The sequence below is a fragment of the Sphaeramia orbicularis genome, chromosome 16 (assembly GCF_902148855.1).
Source record: "Sphaeramia orbicularis chromosome 16, fSphaOr1.1, whole genome shotgun sequence".
Lineage (NCBI taxonomy): Eukaryota > Metazoa > Chordata > Actinopteri > Kurtiformes > Apogonidae > Sphaeramia > Sphaeramia orbicularis.
The window spans coordinates 53,642,088-53,663,494 of NC_043972.1; the positions used below are offsets into that span (position 1 = coordinate 53,642,088).

The window sequence follows — 21,407 nt, forward strand, 5'->3', positions numbered from 1 at the left end:
TAGTTTAACAGCGGTTTAGCTGCAAGTTTTCAGCTGTCAATACTCACATAATCTCAGAGACTGCAGCTTGTTAAAAAAAAACAAAGGTTTAAACAGGGGTTTTCTGATCTTTGGATATAGTTAATATTACTCTCCTTGAATATAAATATTTTCTGGCAAGTTCCTCTTAAAGGGGTCATATTTTTCTAAACCTACTTTTATTAGTCTTTGGTTCATTTATTTGTGTATTTGGACCCAAACAGTTCATAAAGTTTGAATTTGAACACTCCAGGAGCTGCAAAGCTATCTTTATATTCATTTTGGCAAAAATCAAGTGGATTTCTACAACCTGTTTCAATTGCCTCTTAATCTGTTACATTTTATAACTAGTTACATCATGACTTTTGCACATAGAAGGTCAAGACTTCTGATGAACATTTCTCAGAGTACGACAAAATTATTTGTCAGCAGCAGTGGTTGTAGTTCATGTTGAAAATATGTCCAAACTTCAAGCCAGTTACCTAAAATGTTCAGTTGTTGGTTGTATTAACAAACTCAAGTAGCTGAATGGGACAGCGCAGCACAGCCACCAACCTGGAGGGGATGGGTTCATTTGCATTTAAAGGGCCAGCACTCAAAACGATCTTTCTCATGTCATTACTCAAAAATAGAGTGAAGATGGACCTGTGGAGTTTAATTAATGAAGAATTCAGACCCAAGGATAGCATTTACAGCTTATTTAGACCACAGGGAAATGTTTTAAAATGCATAATTCTATTTAAAAAAGCAAAATATCAGTCCTTTAAATGACTGTCATCACTTGAGTCCTATTGTAGTCTATTTATTCATTTTTCAGAAATATTAATTGTGTTGGCTGATTATATTTAAATTAAATGACAATATGTGATTATATTAAAAACTTTCCCCCTATAGCTACTTATGACATTGGTTCTGTTTTTTTCTGACATAGATTCAAAACCCCACACTACTTTTTTCTGGTAAAGAAGTACTGCTGTACCTTACAAAGCCAGAGCAGAGGGTTGTTTATGTTCTGTTTTGGATGTGGGAAGTTTTTGCTTGGCCATTGAGTAAATAAAATCAGCTTTGCAACTCAAAAGATAGTGTCTGGAGTTACATGCTATTTGCTACATTTACCACAGGCACATAAACTAAGAGGGTTTCTGTGACATTCTGAATCAAAAAACCACAGAGGTGATGATTGAAAATGTCAGCTTGTTACTTGTTACTCTGTGTTCACCACTGGATGTGGTGACCTTGACTGGCGTGATAAAATAAAGAGAGTTTAAATAAATGCAAGACGTTTTTTGCTGGAAAATATGGAAGTGTTTTCCTGCCAGGTGAAAAAAAAAGAAAAATAGTAAAATCTTTCATGTTATAGGGTGATTGTTGTCCTTATTGTTAACATGTGAAACTCAAGCTTAGTGCATGGAGAATGGATAAGTAAATAAATAGAGGAATATGGAGCATACAGGGTTGGTATATTCACAGTTCACATTCCACATGTTCATTCTGGGGTCTTGAGTGCATATGCGCACATAAAAATTATTCCATACAAATGCCTATTGTGACTTTTTAGCCTCAGACTGGACAATAAAATTGTAAAGTTACATTGCTACATTGCCCTCTTGCGTTGAATTGTGGGTTAACTTCTGATATTATGAACAACATTGTAAAATTCTTACATTTTACTGTTGAGGTATTGATAATTTTGCACAGGCAGAGTAACAGACACAGCATCTGAGTTACCATTGTAATTAAGTCTCACTTCTATCTGTGTGAGCTGTTTTGAAGCTCTGCTTTTTCTCATGGGGTATCATATTGTAAGTATTATGTCAATGTCAACTTTATTGTTCTGCCAAGTTCTCAGTTCTTAAGTTTTTTTTCTCCTTGTAAGATGGACAGTCAGTGCAAGAGTTGCATTGCTGTAGCAAGAATCCAAGCACAATCAAAGTAAGCACAGACCAGTTTCTGTCACTGTAATAAACACAGACTCACAGACCTGTTGGCTTCATAAATTATTTGCTGATTATGTGATTTGTCTGTGGAAATAATGTGCATATTTTTCAAAAGATAAGGAATGTCACTGCTACGTTGTTTGTTTTGTGCTGCTGAGAAGCTGCCCAGATCACTGTAAAATGTTGATACTGACAAAATGTTATTGGTTAACAAATGAACAATCAATGATAGTAGCATAGCTGTTAACATGGTTAGCTCTCATGGTTTCAGAGGTTGTAATTTTAGAACAGTGGAACTTCAACATCTCACTCCAAGTTTGTCCCAAAATAATTTTGCATCATTAGCAACCAACTCAGAGAGCTGCACAATAGCCTAAAAAAAACAAATCTGACATCAAAGTGGATGGTAAAAGATGAAGCACATCCACAGAGTGGTCCATACATGAGGTTGTAAGAATGATGGAGCTGAGGAGGAAAGGGTCACTGTGATTTTGGACAAACTTTTATCTGGTAGTCTAGCAGTATGGATTGTGTAACTTTTAGTAAAACTGAACTTTGAACATAATTACACTTATTTATTTATTTATTTAAAATGAACTAAATCATTAGTAGAAAGTAATTTTTTTTTGTCATTTGAGTAAAAAATAAAAAAAAATAAAAATTTTTTTTTTTAAAATACAGCCCTAATCAATGAATCTACAGGCCCTCATGAAGTAAAGGCTTTTTACAATTTCTAATTTTTCCAACCAAGTGAGTGCCTGCATTTTTCTTTTTCCTAATGATATTCGAATGAGTTCAGGTCAAAGGTCATGTTTAGTCATTATATGCAGCTAGATATGTATTAAAGGCACTATTTAAGTACTATATGTATGAATTAGGGGCGACACGGTGGTGCAGTGGTTAGCACTCGTGCCTCACAGCAAGAAGGTCCTGGATTCGATTCCAACACCAGTAGATGGGGGTGGGACCTTTCCGTGTGGAGTTTGCATGTTCTCCCCGTGTCTGCATGGGTTCTCTCCGGTTACTCTGGCTTCCTCACACCCATGGGCAATTTAGATTACCCATAGGTGTGAGGGTGTTTGTTTGTCTATATATGTCAGCCCTGTGATGAACTGGCGAAATGTCCAGGGTGTACCCGGCCTTCGCCCTTAAGTAACTGGGAAACGACCCCCATTACCCTAGTGAGGATAAAGCAGGTTCAGAAGATGAATGAACAAATGAATGTTTATTGTTGTTTTTCATTGTTTTATAAGAATAGGCAACAACACCCACACAATAAAACAATCCCTATCACCCCCCGACCCCCACCCACACAATGGTACCCCACTCCCAGTGCAACAAAATATACTTGCCAGTCACAACTTAATTGTCTATACAGACAAGTCCTTTATAAATTGCAAAAAAGGTGTCCAGATCTTATAAACATCTTTGATCTTACCTTTAGCCAGGTACGTCAGCTTTTCCAGTGCCAGGTTACAAGACATTTGTTTAATCCATTGGTTAGCTGTGAGTCCTTGAATATCTTTCTATTTCAAAGAAATATCTCGTTTGGTTTGCAATAAGCGAAATTTAGCAATCAATCAATCAAATTTTATTTATATAGCGCCAAATCATAACAAAAGTTCTCTCAACAGTTATTTTAACAGTTTCCTTTTTCTTCTGATTACTTAAAACTGCTCAGAGAAGATGTGCAAAAACACCCAATTTTGCAGCCACACAGATAACACATTCTTTTAATCTAGAAATTAGCTTAAGAGTCTCTCTCCAAAAATTCTTAAGTCTCTCGCAGCCCCACATACAATGAAACAAAGTGCCTATTTCCCTATTACACTTAGTACAAATGTCAAGAACATAAGGATTAAAACGGTGTAGTTTTACAGGGGTGACGTATATTCTACACAACCATTTGTACTGCAATAGTCTGAACCTGGTGTTGATTGTCTGTGTTTGAGCTATTAGACAGGCCCTCTCCCAATCCTCTACAGAGATTTTTGTTTGAAGATCATTTTTCCAAGCAGATAACTGAGAAAGAGAATTCTCCTTAGTACTGTACCTGCCAACAGTGCATCGTAAAACTTTGACGGAAGACTTTTGTTATGACAGTGGTTCTTTGTGATTCTTTCAGTTGTGGACAGAGAATGTTCTGATGTAGATTTAATTTGTGTAATTATGTAATTGCTTAATTGTAAGTATTTTTAAAAATGTTCCCTAGGCAAATTATATTTATCCATCAATTGTCCACAACACATTAGAGAGCCCTCAGTAGAGCTGGGAAGAGCATGCCGTATTGGATATTCATGGCCCGGAGTCTCTGCCAACAGATGTGGGAAGAAGCTCACACACTGATTTCCATATTTCATCTCTTTCATTTTCTGTTGTTCAAAAACTTCCCGTTAACTGTCCTGGGCTGGGCATGCTTGCTCAAGTTAACTTGACCTATCCTATGTGCCTGTTTGATGACCGAAGCCACGGTGAATGCATCACCCAGTGCTTTTGGAAGCCAATCCTCCAGGAATTTACAGAGATCGGAGCCTTCAGTCTTTTTGGGGAGACCAGTGAGTCTCAGATTAGAGCACCTTCATCGATCTTCTTGATTTTAGCCCTCAGCTTATCCATTGTTTGCTCTAGTTTAACTTTTTCCTGGAGAGCGACCATATCTTCTTCAGTCTGGGAGATTCTCTCTTCAGCTTCACCGATTCTCTTTTGAGTGTGACATTACATCTCCTTTAATGCTGTGAATAGATTCCAGCATGTCATTGGATTTTTTCACAAAATGTTCTTTAAGTGAGTAAATTGCCATGAGTATTTCTCTATTTGTAGGCACAGCAGTGGTTTCTCTCTTACCGTATTCCCATCTGGACCAATAGTCGGATCTGCAATGCTAGCGGTAGCACTATTAGCAGTAGCGCTAGTGATGTTGTTAGCAGCAGAGCATAGCGTGTTGGTTTATACTGCCACTTTAAATGATAGCTGTCCAAGTTTCTGATTTTTTGATGGCGTAGTCTCTCTTCAGTTCCTCCCAAGATTTCTACCGTGGAATAAGTATTTTCGACCGTCTTCATGAGGAATCCCTCAGGGATCTCAGAGCGAGCTAAGTTCCTGCATCCTCTCACCAGCACACCATCTTGCACCCCCCAAGAGGTAGAATTTTTTATGCCCACAATGGCTGATGGAGGAGAGGAAAATGTTTTGGTCCTGGACATACTTAAAAATCCATTTTCAAGGCGGACTTTTCCAGAAAAGCCAGACATCATGACACAAGGGTGCGTTCTTTCACCATTGTTACTCATCTTGTACACAAACGTGTCAAAACTAATTTTAAGGATTGCTTCATCTTGAAGACTGATGACTGTGATCGTAAGTCTGCTTCAAAGCAATGAAAATAGTCATGGCCCTATTGTTGACAGTTATGTAAAATGGTGTGAAGATTCATACCTGCAACTTAATGCCCAAAAAACAAAGGATATGGCCATTGACTTTAGGAAAAACATCAATGCACTTGATTCAGTAATTATAAAAGGGCAAACTATTGAGAAAGTGCAATCTTATAAATATCTTGGGACTATTATTGACCCCAAGCTGAATTTTAAACAAAACTGTGAGGCTGTATGTAAAAAGGGACATCAGTGTTTATTTTGTTTGAGGAAGTTATCCCGCTTTTATATTGAGAAGACAATGATGACACTCTTTTATCAAGCTTTTATTGAATCTGTTTTAGCTTTTTCTGTTGTGTCATGGTTTGAACATTTGTCTCTCAAACAATGGAACTCACTCAACCAGATAATCAAGTGGGCTAGTCGTCTGACTGGGGAGTCACAGCTGAGTCTTTGTAATGCCACACTTTGTTATTTTGTGGTTTTTGTATAGTATTGGTGGTCTCTATAATTGTGATGTCATAGTGGTGGTATTAAGAGGTGGATTAAGTCCAGTAAGTCCCCACTGAAGGCCCAGGTACCAAGTGCATGGCCCACCATTGGGACGGTTTAACAGACACGTGTTCAATATTAGTCGCTAACTTATGTACAATCTCTATTCTAGGCACTGTTGATGTTATTAATCATCACCATGGTTGCATGATGTCAAATGTTTCATCTAATTCCCTAAGCTTTGGAGCTTAGGGGATGGTCATTTCTAATGAGGTGTGTATGTAACCTTACATGACCGATCACCTCTTACATTTCACTTTCTCCAAAGTCAACATGTCTGCCTCTGTATGATGTGTGTGCTTCTTTCACTTCTACCTTCTACCTCACAAACAATGGGTGATTTATAAGATTACATGTATTTACTCTGTAATCAGGGCATGTGTGAGAGAGTGCGGCAGCCTTGTGACGCCAAGACAGGAATATTTATCTTGTTGGAGTGAATTCCCAGACTTCTCCTCCTAATTTTCCCCCCTCTGTTGCTTGCTTAAACCCTCCTCCACTTGCTTCTATCTCTTTCTGTTCCACTCCTCTTTTCAAAGAGGACCATTGACAGAAAAGCAAACAGGCATGGTGGGCACAGCAAACACACATACACACACACACACATACATACACACGCACACACACACACACACACACACACACACACACACACACACAAACACACATGCACACGTACACATACACACATGTACACGTACACATACAACTGTCAGGGTCGTGTTTGTGGGCATAACGTATTTAATATGGACTTTATGTTTGTGTATGAAAGTGAGTATGTATGTCTTTAAGTATGTGTACTGTATGTGGAGGTCATATTACAAAACCACTAGTGTGTTCAGTCATTTCAGTCATCTAAGGGACAGTAGACAGAAGCAGTTTTTAATGGCATCTGTTAGAACTACAGTACATTAGCATCAAAATGATGTAACATAATATTTACTTTACTTTGCATGAGCATTGTTGACTTTCAGTTAGCATTAGCTGGTGGAGGTTCCTGTGTTGGAATTTTGGTTTGGCGTGCCAAAGCTCTTTAGCTCAAAATCAGCGTTGTTTTCACAGCGACCAAAACCAAAACCATCAGACCTGTAAACGCTACAGTCTAGTACAACCACACACTTGATGTAGTCCAGACCAGAGAGACCTGTGAAACCAACACACACACAGTTGTTGATGAACAGTAGTATAAAGTGTCTTAGTTGTGTGTGCACTGTCTGTTTGCTGTCTATACAAAGTCTGTGCAGTCTCAGTCAAAACAACACAATTTTTATCCTTTGAACAGCATCAACTTTTTTTTTTTTTTCAGGTCAGAGTACTGGAAAGAAATTCAGCTTCCATACAAGTGTGGTCTCTGTAATTTATATACTCAATCAGCAGCATATTTGAGCAGTTATGTTCTGTCTGGTAGATTTTGCTACTTATATATTTGCAGGCCTGTATTAAGTTACAGGTGAAGTGATTCCTGTGATACACTGTTGACATTCGAACTGAAGCCAAGCATTCAACACCTCACTTCAATGCTCTTTCAGAAGCTCCACACTCAAATTGACATTGTTTGCCCTGTAAATGTTGCAAGAAACATATTCACACGGAGTCCATTTTGGTTAAGTGCCACACTCAAGATAGGAAGCTATGCTATCATGAATGTTTGGTGATGGTCAGAGGGGCAGTTTGGCACAGATTGGCAGCCACGCTTCTGTCAGCCTGCCCCAGGACAGCTGTGGCTAGAGATGTAGCTTACCACCACCAAAGTGTGAATGAATGAATAATAAATCAATAATGTAAAGGTGCTTTTGGTGCTTTCATTCTGATTATTATTATTACTATTATTATTATTATTATTATTATTATTATTATTACTATTACTATTATTATTATCACATTGTGAAATTCTATGCAAATGCACAGATGGTTCAGTGTGTAAGATCTAGGTAAGTTAAACTGCAGAAATAGAATACAATATTACAAATTATGTTTTCAGTAATGTATAATTACCTAACAACCAGAATCATCATGTTTTTGTTCCCTTAGAATGAGCTGATGTCTATAAAAGAAGTCACTGGTTTACAACACTGTTTCCACAGTAGCTGAGAACAGACTTCTCCTGTTTTCCTGTTTATTAAAGGTAGTCCTACTATGGGTTAGAGTTAATATCTTCCATCTATCCTGTCTAATTCTTTTGAGTCCAGTCCAGTCTTGTCCTATTCTGTCGAATCTAATACAATCACAGTTTTTAGGGGAATATTCTAAGCAAGGATGTCCTGACCTTCTGCCTGATGGCACCCTCCAGCTCCCCTCTCCAATACTGATTTGAAAGCTTGAGCTTTTCTCTTCACCTCAGTTGATAGGTACAATGTCATAGAGTTTTGTGTGTGCCATTTTGTGTGCATCATTTAATGTGTGTGTATGTGTGTGTATAATTGTGAATAAATCACACATTGTTTGTGGTTTGAGACCAAAACAAAGGAGTTTAATCTTGGCAGACAAAGTGAAGTCTGGACTTCAAATTAGCCCCCCACACAGTCTTTTTCTCATGTACATAATGCCTGTGTTTTCTCTGTGTCATGTTGGTCATATTGGCACATCTGTTCTGCCAACACAGCCCTAATAGTCCTCCTGTATATGGTACAGCATCAAAATGATTCTTTTGCTATGTCCACACTAACATGTTTTCATTTTAAAATTATGCTTTAACATCTCAAAAATAATTCTAATATGCCTAAAGCAAATGACTGGGGGGCCGGTAATACTGCTGGAAACGGTAATTGTTGCAAATTGGTAGAATGACATGTTTACTAAGTGCAGTCAGTAGTATCATAAGCCCCTTTTACACAGCAGCTCTGTTTCACCTTTATTCTGGAATGATGTTTGTGTAAACAAAATGGTCCCACCTTTATCTGGGCTTTGTAATGCCTCTGGAGGTAGTAACAGAGCCATAAGAGAGTAAGGTGGAATCATGATTCCGAAATGCTGTGTAAAAGGAACATCACTTGTTCTGCAGCCAAGGTCTGACGTTTTGATGACGGCAACCCCAGCGCCTGACAGGCAGTGGGTGCTTATGGAGGCACTGGCATGGATTCTGTGGCAGCTGCCCTGGTGTCGTGGCTTCGTGGCAGGGATGGCACGGGTGCCGCGGCTACATGCCACTGGTGCTGTGGCTACATGCCATTTTCACCCATAGCACGAAGCCGTGGGAGCCATGGCATGTAGCCGTGGTGGCTGCTGCAGAATCCATGCCAGTGTCTCCATATGCACACTATACACTGCACTGCGTCACCGCCCCTTTGATTCTGGAATGCAGGTCCTCTGTAAAAGTCCAGCCTGTCTCACCTCTGTTACTCCTTTGGCTTGGCTGTGTAAATCGGTCAATGGTGGAAAAAGGCCACCATCTCACCTTTTTCTCGGATCTCTGTGTAAAAGTGGTTGTAGTATAAAGCATAACTAAATTCCCCGCAGCTGTTTGCAGAGAAAACAAGAACAGAAATATTTGCAATTCAGTATGCACTTTGAATTAGCAGTAGGTCAAGGATGACATTTTGTCTTCAGAGGGTCACTTGAAAGGAGCACAATGAATTAGGGAATGATATGTATGTTTGTATGTATGTGGTAAGACCCTGTCAAGCAGTAAGAATGTGGCTTTATGTGTCATCACTTATAAAAATGTTCATTTTTATCCTTCCACTTCTCAACACAAATCAGTAACTTTCACACTAAATCAGGGTCTCCAGGGTCTACAAAAGTGTCTATTCCAAGTCTCCTTGAAAACTAAATATAAATGTAGCAGAAGTCAGTGTATGTTACTTGCAATGAGCATAATCCTTTGTTGGTGTCAGCAGATTTTCTGTCAAAACTTGAAACTGAATTGCAGTAACATTTTTATACTCATTGTTATCAAAACTACTTCGTGTCAAGGGTTGGTACACATCTCTACTTTTTCGCATGTATGAGTGGGATGATGTGCACGTACAGTATACATTTCTTGCGTCTGTGTTAATCATATGTGTTCATATTTAGTGATATAAAGTGTAGATGCACATATGTGTATGGATAAAAAAAAGCCTATGTGTAGGTCTTTGTGCACTATATGTGTGTGCATGCAGCATGGGAGGTTGTGAACTGTAATGACAGACTCTGTGTGTGTGTGTGTGTGTGTGTCTGCGTGTGCGTGTGTGTGTGTTTGTGTTTGTAATGAGTAGAGAGAAAGGTTCTGTGTGATTATAGGCCTCTCTTAGGACCAGAAAGACTAAATATGGCTCAGACTAAACACTGTCTCCGCACACACACATGCTCACACACCGCACCACAAACCATATACACATTGGCAACACACAGTACATATGAAGAGAAAAGCAAGTCTGAAAATAACCCAAAGATATTTTTATGATCAGACAGGACGGGAGTTATCTTCAGGGTGAGTGTTCCTGTCCTTTATAGTGTGTGGAAATGTCACTGTTAGAATTGGCGATTCAACTTTATTCATTCAGTTGTCAAAGTCGGAGATTATTTCCAAATGGATTTTACTTTGTATTAACCTTTTGAATCGTTGCTTAGTTATCTTGTCATGTATATTTTAATGTTGGCAGAGAAGAAACCTGAAAACAACCACCAATAGAGTGGAAAGGTTTTGGCTTAGATAGAATAAAAATTGATCAGTGATACAATTAATCATACTGCAAATGAAGCCCAAGTAGATAAGTCACAAGTTAAAGAGTTGGTAATAAATCAGTAAATGAATACAAAGTGTCTTTAACAACCCCAATCATGTTCCTGAGATGGCTGTATCCATCTAAACTCAGTAAATTTAGTGTTGAAAAATAACTGTTGAATATGAGGAAATGTGTGAGGCAAGCCTGTTAGTTTGTTTTGTTGCCCTGTTGACATGTCAACTGAGTTCATACATATTTTGTCTTTAGAGGAAGGTTTAAAACAAACACAGACAGTCCATGTGCTTGCAGCTGTTCTGGTCAAATGGGCCCTTGGGTTAAATCACATTGCATGTTATTAATAAACATATTTAACTGTGTGTCAGTGTGTGCATAGTCTCTTTGGGAGGTTGCCCGAGTGTGTTTCAGTCAGCACTGATCTGTGTGTGTGATTGTCTTACCCCTGACTGATTTAAGGGCCCTGCTTTGGGAACACAAGTGTTGTGTCAGTGTATTTGTCTGAACTTTGACCTTGACCACACTTCAAAACAGCTGTATGCCGTGCTTTATGAGGTGTGAGTGTGTGCTTGCTTTTGTGTGTGTGTGTGTGTGTGTGTGTGTGTGTGTGTGTGTGTGTGTGTATGTATGTGTTGTACATGCCCACATCCACCATCTACATTCACTATCAGTTTCACTTAATGGGACAGTGTTTATTAATAATGCTGATAGCTGTTTAAATCTAAATTGTTAACTACTGGTTTCTTCACAACATTTGTAGCCTTATTTATCTGAACGGTAGAAGGTACCAGGTCTTCATTTGAGACAGAGGCTTGTATTAGAGCAGGCCCTTATTCCCTCTGTGCAATAAGTTTAATAAGTCATAGTTTAAATTGTAGTTTGAAGCTTTCTTTTTGTTGCTCCTATTTGCACTGTTTAAGTCACTGTTTTGCACTAATGATACAAAGTCACTGAATGTTTGGGTGGATTGATTTTTTGACAGGGCTTTGATTGTGAAAGTATTACTACATTGTGACACTTACTTCTTTGGCCCCAACACTCTGGGACTTCCCATATTGAAGAGGTTGAAACCCTGGGAGTCATGATTCAAAACAGACCTTTTCATTTAATCTACCCATAACCATTGTTGTTCCGTGGTATTGCATTTTATGAAGCAATTTTTAACTCTAGTTTTGGAAGGCATCATGCAAGAAGATTAAGTGATCACTTCAGTTGTCTGTCGGTGATACTAACTGACAAATAGGAAGAAAACATTGGTTATAATCTGTGCTTTTGTGGTTTAATAATATGTAGCTCCTGTACTTGTAATCTATGTAGATATGAGATGATTCTTGATGGAGTGATGTCTGAGGGATCAGAGATCACAGGTTCAACTTGCCACCGTGAACAGATATACAGTATGTTCACATTGCGCTGTTGGGAAAGATAGGAAGAAATGTTTTGTACCAAATGATGTTTATAATCCTCTGCCTACATCACCTGTTTATCAGGTAATATCACCTAAACCTAACCCTGTACATTTAATTTTTTTAAGTTAAAGAAAAAAATTGTTGAATGAGATTCTTGACTCAGTATTACATATTATCTATTTTTCGTCAATGCTCTGTTTTATTACTCACAGGAAACTGAGAAATCAAGTAAAGATGCTGTCGACTAGGTTTGGCAGAAGCAGCTGGACCCTCATGGTATCAGGTGATGTGGTTTGATGTTACATCAGTTTAAATCATTCTTAGGCCATATGCGATAATTTATTACCTCCGCTGAGAAGGTTATGTTTTTGCTGGCGTTGGTTTGTCTGTCTGTCAATGTGCAAGATAACTCAAAAAGTTATGGACGGATTTGGATGAAAATTTCAGGAAATGTTGATACTGGCACAAGGAACAAATGATTAAATTTTGGTGGTGATTGGGGTGGGGGGGGTCACTGATCTGCCTTGGCAGAGGTCTGCGCTCTCCGAGTGCTTTTCTAGTTTTATAAATGTTTTTTCCTGGAACATTGGGTGAGGTTATTTCCTTCCAATTTTGAGGTTGTCTTTGACCATGTCCACACCTCTCTTCTAAAATGTATAGACACCACAAAGAGAGGAATCAGACAACAGACACCACAGCCTGTTCAGTCACTAATATCTTATGAACAGAAATAATGGACAAAAAATCTTTTTGGAATAGTGTCAGATCCAAAAAGAATTAAAACACATTCTAAAAAGGAAAGACAATATAACAGTGATAAACATGTCCCATCTTCTTTGAGAATGCTGCAGGACAAAAAGGGCTACATTTGGGTATATTTAAAAAAAATCCAGTTAAGTTCAACAGTAAGAACATTGAAAATCTTTTCTATGTACTTTAATCAGTTAAAGCAAGGCTCAAATACATGAACAAATAATAGATTTGAGTTTTATTACATATGGAAAATGTCCTTGAGTATTTCTCCCTCTCCCACAATTAAGTGTTATCTATTTTTCATTGAAGCTTATAATCACGGTTTAACCTCTGAGTGAAGGTTTAGACTCATAAAGGAGTCACTGTGATATATATAGAGAGAGAGGTATAAATTGTGATCTGTATAAGTATATATGTAGAAATAATGTGAATATTTTTAGATAAGATATTTGTTCTAATTATGACCAAACTCTCCAGTCCAGTCTCCACCCATTTACTCCTCCCTTCATCCAGCTGTTCTGACCAAACCCCCTAATTATTTCAATTCTGGGTGGGCCTTGACTAAGCCAGAAAGTGTGGGATTTTTTTGTGTGTGTATGTGTGAATGGGTCACCTCTAAACCTTTGTAGGTCAGCACCCACAGCCCGGGGCTACCAGTGGCCTGGGACTGGCTGGGGTGTTAATCCCATGTTGGGTGTCACTGTGGTTGGTCAGGCTCTGTAATTTAGTCCCCTGCTCAGTCTGGGGCCTCTGGACCACCCAAGCTCACTGCAGTAACTACTCGCTTCAGCATACGTGTCTGTGTGTATGCATATGTTACACAAAAGGTGTATGTTTAAACTTTTTTTTCTGCATTCTGTGACATGCAGTTGTGTGTAATGGGTTATTTGCATTCTGCAGGTATCCAAGTAAGTATTGGTTAATAGTTACATTTTCTGTAACTTTTTACATTTTGTTTTTTCATGGGTTCTTTGGATCTTTGATGGTGTATATTTTGCCCATTTTTTAAGTACCCGTGTGCAAAAGTGTTATCCAGACCTTCTTTTTCTGTTTTCATCTGCCCATACTTCTGTGATGTTCAAAAAGTGACAAATTCATTATTGATTGAGAGAGGGGAGCATGGGGGAGCCATGGAGTGAAGGTAGATCCCTCAAACACGATTTATCAGGAGAGAATAAAGCCCTTTGTTCATGACCATGTGAACATGTGTGTCAGAGAAAAGTAGAAGGCCTCTCTCCCGTCCTCTATGAACTTTACCATCCCACGGAACACATAAGAGTTTACTGGCTCTTTGACAAAGCAGACATAAATCATTGCACCGTGTTTTACCAGACATTTGTACCACTGAGCAATAGCCCCTTAAAGCATCTTGGACAAGATTGATTGGGCAGGGAGCTTAAAAAAAAGATGCTTTGACTTTTCTTACCAAAGAAACCCTTGTACCTTCTCACTTATATGTTTTACATGTCAGGTGTTTACCATGCTCAATGTTTTGTAAAGATCACCTTGAAGTGAAACTGTACCATTGTAAGCATTGATTTTTGAAACACTCACAAAACTTCATTACTTCCCCACTCATCAAGCTCTGAGTACTGGTACTGAAATTTAATTAGTGTTGCAGTGTGACTTGGAGTGAATTTTGATGTGTCAAACTTAACTATTAACCCTTAAGGTGTTTATCTCTGTCTTCATTAGAATTACTGCCTTTGTTGTGATATTGGGCTGTATAAATGAAATTGAATTGAACCGATTACAAACACAACATCTCAACAACAGCTTGACAAAATGTTTTTGTTAAAAATTTTTTGACAAGAGGTTGTTCTGTTAGAATGTCGTCATATGGGAATAGTTCAGTTCTTCCAACAAACTCTTGCTTTGTGAAAACTGTTCAGTTTCAGTTTAGTTAACAGGAACTATTTCCAAAAAACATTAAATCAGATAAAATATTTGTTGCACATCCTTATCTGTTCAAGGACAAATAAAAGTCATTCACATATCAAAAGTAGCACCTAAAATTTTGGAGGTGCATGTTCCACAAAAAGTTCCAAGACTATCCCATCAGCATAACTTATACTGAAGGGTGACAGGGTCGTGAAGTAGTTTGTCCATGTAATGTTGGCATTGCTGGTGACCCAAAATTCATTTTTTAACCTCATAAGAAAACACATAAAAATCTATACATGTTTTCAGACTAGCTGGGGGTTGATTCCATTCCTTAATGGCTTTGAGAGAGAACACAGATTGTCTAAAGGCAGAGCATCTTTTCAGTGGAGGAGGTGCAGTATTGACTTTTTTTAACACAAGCCAAATGTCAGACTATGAAATTAAATTCTGAAAACGTAACATTTTAGTATTTATCAAGCATAAGACAATGATGATATCATTGTTATTTCTCATCCAAGACTTTTAGAGCCTGATTATAAAGGGGTTTTGAGGTTGTCTCACCTGCTTGAGACCAAAAGGACACACAGCAATTACATTTAAATACACCCCTGGAAGTGTCATCAGTGAGTTTCTAATATGTCTGAACATGGCTATGTTGTACTTAGTTTTTCATCACTTTGATGTGCTTTTTAAACCCAGGAGTTGTGTCTAAAAGCACACCTAAGTATTTCACTTTCTAAACATAGTGTATTTTTGACCATCAACATAAACATTTGGAGATGTGTAATGCTGTTACTTCTTGGTAAAACAAACTTTAATAGTTTTCTCAGTAATCGGTGCAAGTCATGACAACTTAAGCCAATTTCAAACATTATGCATTAAATTTGACAATTTCGTCACCACATACTCAGCCTTTCTTTGATGGATTTTTATGACTGCATCACCTGCCTACATTAGGATTAAGCGACTCAAAGGCCTTTCGTAGGTCTGAAAACGCAGCTCCCTCTAATCCCCTTTTGTCTAAACTAGGCTTTACAGGATCTGTGAAAGTAGAAATATACAGCATTAGTAGAATGATTAGCTCTGTGATCAAATTGCATATATGATGGAGTAAACTGTTCTTTTTGAGGTCTTCTATCAGCTGTTGGATAATTACTTTTTCTATAACTTTTGAAAAAACAGGGAGTATACTGCTGGGTCTACAATTACTTACTTCCTGTCTGTCACCAGCTTTATATACAGGAGTGACCACAGCAGTTTTAGTACACTTTCTACATTCCATCGACTTATTTATGATGGAAGTAACAGGGGTTTTTATGTTATCTTTATGTTTTTTGAGAAACCCAGTCAAGTCCCAACCGTCTGTAGCTTTGAAGTTTGCAAAATATGATATTTTTTATTTGGATTGGACTCATCTCGATGGTTAAAGCATAACGCTACACAATTTTGTGATGAATACGATTTCCTCACCTGTCCACTCAGTTATTTTATTGATTGAAAAAACTATTATTGTAATTTTCAACCACAAGGCTATCAGCATCAGCCTAAGTGAATTTGCCACTGAGGATCAATAAATTTAATCTGTATCTTATCTGTATATTGAGAGGTCCCATCCATCCTAAGTTCTATGGTTCCACATTTAGTGCATCGTTTTACCACAGTTTTTTAGTGTTACCATTTGCTTGTTTGATAATATCAATAAAACAGTTTAATTTGGCATTTCTAAGAAGAGTTTTGACTTTGATTCTAAGACTCATAAATACTAGTGGATCTGTTACCATGTTAGCATGATTTAGTAATTTTTGTAAAGCTGCATTTCTAGACTTCATTAATTCACACAGGACATCGCTCATCCAACGTAAAATCCCTTTTCTTCTATGCTATGAAAGTGTAACTTTGGAATATTTGGATAATATCTGATACATTCTATTGTCCCAGTCCAATTTGTCTTATTTCATTTTTAAACTCAAGTTTTTCTTAGGAATACAAGAGCTATGTGTATTTGTGTCCATTTTATTGGTTATTTGTAACAAGTTTTAGATAATTCCTGTGCAATTAATGTAAGACTATGGCCATATAAATGTGCTATCATATATTGTAAGTTTTTGAGTACAGGGTGCTTTATTTGTGAAGATTAGATCTATTGACGCTGGGGGTAATTTCACAAGTCATGTTAAATTTGCTAGTGACTTGTTTTTGTTTTTTTGTACTTTGACTAGTTTTATATAACCTGTTGTCATTTAAATCTCCCATCAAAATACTTATTTTGCTTCCCACTTACTAAAAACATCTGTTAACAACATTATGCACTATATTAACAGTCATCTCAGGAAAAAGTATTGGTGATTTCAACATAGTGTCAATAGTTCAGTTCATTTAATGTAATATATATATATATATATATATATATATATATATATATATATATATATATATATATATATATATATATATATATAAAACAAATATTTCCATATTAATTTACATAAATTTCTCTGCATAGTGAACATAGTACACAGTAGCTTTGCTGCTCTCCACTGCTCAGTCCAAAACTTTCCATCATTACTGATACTAGGAGAGTGTTGTAAACTGTTTTGATTTGATCCCTTAAAATGGCATTTTTATTTCATGGACAAGGAAATATAGTTTCAATATTTTATGAACTTAATTCAGCAAAGCAATTTATTTAGATCAAAGCATAAATATAATGTGACAAAAAAGAAAGAGAAAAGACATAAGCGATAGTAGGTGGTCATAGTTATCAGGTTGGTGTGGTCCAGGCCTTTTGCTGCCACATTACAAAGTATCAGAGTTTGCATCAGGTCAGATTGACAGATCCTATCAACTCATTCCCCAATTCTCCTTTATTTCAGGAATAAAGAAATAATATTAACAATGAAAATTATGGAAACATTTGAGTAAAAACAACTCTCTTTTTCAACATCTGTCTGACCTCATTCTTTGCTTTTTTTCTTTTTTTTTCTTTTTTTAACATATTTAATCTCCTTGTGTCTTTGTGGCACCCCAAACTTTGTGTCTTACTCTGTTTTGTCACCTCCTCTCCAGCCCCCTCCTCTGTCTTATCAGTCAGAGTGTAGACAGTTATCAGTGTTCTGTGTTTGCTTGTTTTGACCGTAGACAATAGTGGTTACTGTCTGACTGCTTATCCGTCACATCACATGCTGGAAGTTGAGATGCTGATCACTCCAGTCGCCAAAATACCAATGTGCCTCTCCCTGTCTTCCTCTTTAAAGAAATAAAACTGTTTCACATAATTAAGATGCACTGTAGTAGTGGTTCTCAACTGCTTTGACTTTGGGACCCACTCTTACCCCTCAATGACAACCTACGACCCAAAATAATAAATTTATTTACTGAAAAGATGGTTTGATTTGAACCTGAGATACAGGTTTAATATGACCAGCAGGTGGTGATACTAAAGATGGAAATATTTCCTTTAACACTAAATTAGGTGTGTTTTAACCAAAAGTAAAAAGTTCACTCAGTTAAAACTTAAAAGTGCATTCAGTCACTTATTCAAGCGTTCTACTTTGAGGTTTTTGTCCTCAGTGTAGGTAAAACCATATCTGTTGTAGTCGGCATCATACCCAAGTTTCGCCATGATTTGAATAGAAACTTTTGGGTCTTCTTTTATGCTATGAATTGTGTGGCAATTATTAGCATTACTGCGCATTACCGCCACCTACTGTTGGGGAATGTGAATGGACAGCATTCAGTTCCATAAAATATAAAGTACACGCGACCCACCAGTTGAGTCACTGTACTATAGTATTAAGTAAGCTGTGACTGCAGTGTACTTGTAGTATTAGCAGCATACAGATGCAGCAGGGTCCTACAAAGCAGTACCTGTCCTACAAACAGTATCTGTATGTCTGCATGTTTCTCATGCAACTTCAGCCTTAAGGAACTTAAACACATTCTTATATACTATAGATATGTTGGCTTCTTCTCACTGCAGTTTGAACGTGTTGTGAAATGAAAAAGCGGTCCTTCTTGGTGAAATTAAATATGTCATGTATCTGTATGTATGTGTAGGTGTGATACTACTGAAAATATATGACTGAGTGTATGTTTTGTGGCCAAGCTAATAACATATTGCTGAAGACAGAACAGGAAAGAAGATGCCATGTAAGGTCCAGACATAGTTTTATTTGACTTATTTGATTTACTTTTACTTTTGTCAGAGCCTCTGCATTGTATTGCTTTGATGTACACTAAAGTGCAGTGTGTTGAATCAAATCATGTGAAATTATTACCACATCACAATAGGGGTGATTTGCATTGTATCACACAGTGATTTACAGTGACGTCACAACCGCAAGTTTGCGGTAAAAATACATGCACTCTAGTGCTTTCTAGACACAGAATATCACATTACTGAAATACTTGTACTGATCCAAAAGTTTAGAAGTCTGATTGTTTATCATAACAGGGGAGGTAGAAGAATGATTCTTCTGTGTTTTTGACACACTAATGTTGAAAAAGGGCAATTCACATCAGTCAGTAAAGTCCACCATGTTCAAAGTCGTCATTGCTTAGAAGGGACACAGTTATAAATTGAAGACATGTCCCAAGAGAAGCAGTCCAGGAGACACTGAGTCTGTCCAGTCATCGTTTCTCCTTAGGACTGATTTATAGGACAGAGCAAGGTAAACAGCACAGTGGTCTGACATGCTAGTGGGGCTCTGCGAAAGGATTTATAAGCCCCCTTAACCATCCCAAAACAAAGTTCCTAACACTTGGAATGGTGAGTTGGACAAGTCACATATATACATAAAAGTTCCCCAGGGATTGCCCTAGTTTATTATGATTAAAATCACCTATGACACAAATCGGTGTGTCTGGTGCAATTGCCTGAAGCCGTTGCACTGTTTTGGTCATGATTTGAGTGGCAGTGTCAACATTAGCCTTTGTATGAATATAAACAACAGTCACAAATGACTGGGAATTCCCATTAAAAGGGATGAAAGGTGTTCAATGTTAAGTATATACTGTGGCTCTCTGATGACCACCGTATTACACCAGTTCATGTTTGCACATAGACACAAGCCCCCACCAAGTGACTTCCTAGTCACTGCAGGATAAACATATTATATTATATTATATTATATTATATTATATTATATTATATTATGTTGAGTTTACATTCTCTCTCTGCACCACATCAGTTTCCTCTGGTTTCCGCTGCCATTAGAAATAGGTTAATTCTTGTGTTGGTGCCCAGACCACTGTGTTGATAAAGATCTGGAGTTGGTACCCAAGCACCTTCAATGACAGCTCACTTCTCATTATGTGTTCTGTGTGTGTGTGTGTGGGTGTGTGTGTGTATGTGTTGTTTTTTTTGTCTCTTCCATGGCTTTCTTCAATAATGAACCTATCTCTCCATGTTCTAACTGATCTGTCAGTTTTTTTGTGATCACTTGATTTTCCTTCCCTAAACTAGTATTATTCATCCACTCACATTTCACACATTTCTCACCCCTTGTTTTTACTGGGCTGTCCTCTGGATCTATATCAAGACAGGGATATCCCCACCTCAGTAACTGTTTCTCCTTGTGACCTCAAGGCTCAGCTACTCCTACATATGGGCAATTATCACGTAACACAATGAACTGAATGTCATACTTAACAAAAGAGAACACTGATTAAATATGCATAAAACTTTACAGAAACATCACAGAAACAGGGTTCGTTTCCTCAACACACCCCACAAACATGACAATATATAGTCTATGAGTAGGCCTACTTTTGAGCCCTGCAATGAACTGGCAACACATTCAGGGTAAACCCCACTTTCATTCCTGGTAACTGAGTTGCTGTTCAGTGTACTGTTAAAGTACTCCTGTGTGCTCCTCTCTGACTGCTGAGGACTAAAATCACCTCCAGTTGTTGTAAACAGCTGTTCAGTGTGTCATGTCCTGCGTAGTTGTCTGATGTGTGTCCAGCAGCATCCAGTCTGTCTGGTTAGAAGTTTAATGCCCATGTTTAGCTTTAAACAGTGTACTCAGTGACTGTATTCTATAAAACTGAATATCATCTCAATTTGTTGTCCTCTTCTGACATCTAACAGCATAACAAGACATTTTTTCCCTTATCTTGTGCATCTTGCCCCAATAGCTTTCATCTGTTTCTGCTGTGTTTCAGTCTGCTGTCTTCAGGTAGCAAAAAAGTACATGGCACTACTCTGCATTCTAAATAAATGAAAAGAAATTAAGGTTTTTGGATTTAGGATCATTTGTGGCTTTTTTCCACATTTAACTGTATTGTATTGTACCATGACCTGTGATCCAAAAACTGAGGTGTATACAGAACTGTGATTTTTGTGCAACGTGACACCCTTAATGGATATTCAAACAAATGTTGTAATTTTGTCTCTGTTCACCACCTCATTTGAAATTAAATAATCAGACGGGATTGAAGTGTGCACTTTCAGCCTTAATTTAGGAATTACAACCATTTTCAGAGGCTCAAAAGTAATTGGGCAACTGACTGACAAGCAGCTTCATGTCAGAATGTAGCCTCTTCCGTGGTTATTCTTTGCCAAATTAAGCAGATTAAAAAGGTCTGTGGTTGATTCCAAATGTTGAATTTGCCTTTGGTAGCTGTTCGCTAGAATTCTCAACATGAGGTCCAAAGAGGTGTCAATACAAGTGAGGGGGGCGTCAACAGGCTGAAAAAACTAAATAAATCCATCAGAGAGATAGCAAAACTTTAGGAGTGGCCAAAATCAACAATTTGGTATAATCTTAAATAGAAAGAATCCACTGGTGAGTGAGACAACTAAAGTGCATGATGAGC

At 37.7% G+C, this 21,407-nt stretch overlaps 1 protein-coding gene and 1 long non-coding RNA gene across 6 annotated transcripts in view; both read left to right on the forward strand.

Moving 5' to 3' along the window:
* The window catches only part of bbs9 (Bardet-Biedl syndrome 9), a 194,973-nt gene that overhangs the window by 87,861 nt on the left and 85,705 nt on the right, over window positions 1–21,407 (forward strand). The gene's annotated exons all lie outside the window — the stretch shown is intronic.
* Window positions 3,006–3,708, forward strand: LOC115435603 (uncharacterized). Its single transcript, XR_003937712.1, has 3 exons — window positions 3,006–3,185; window positions 3,436–3,441; window positions 3,698–3,708. It is a non-coding gene; the product is annotated as an uncharacterized LOC115435603 (long non-coding RNA).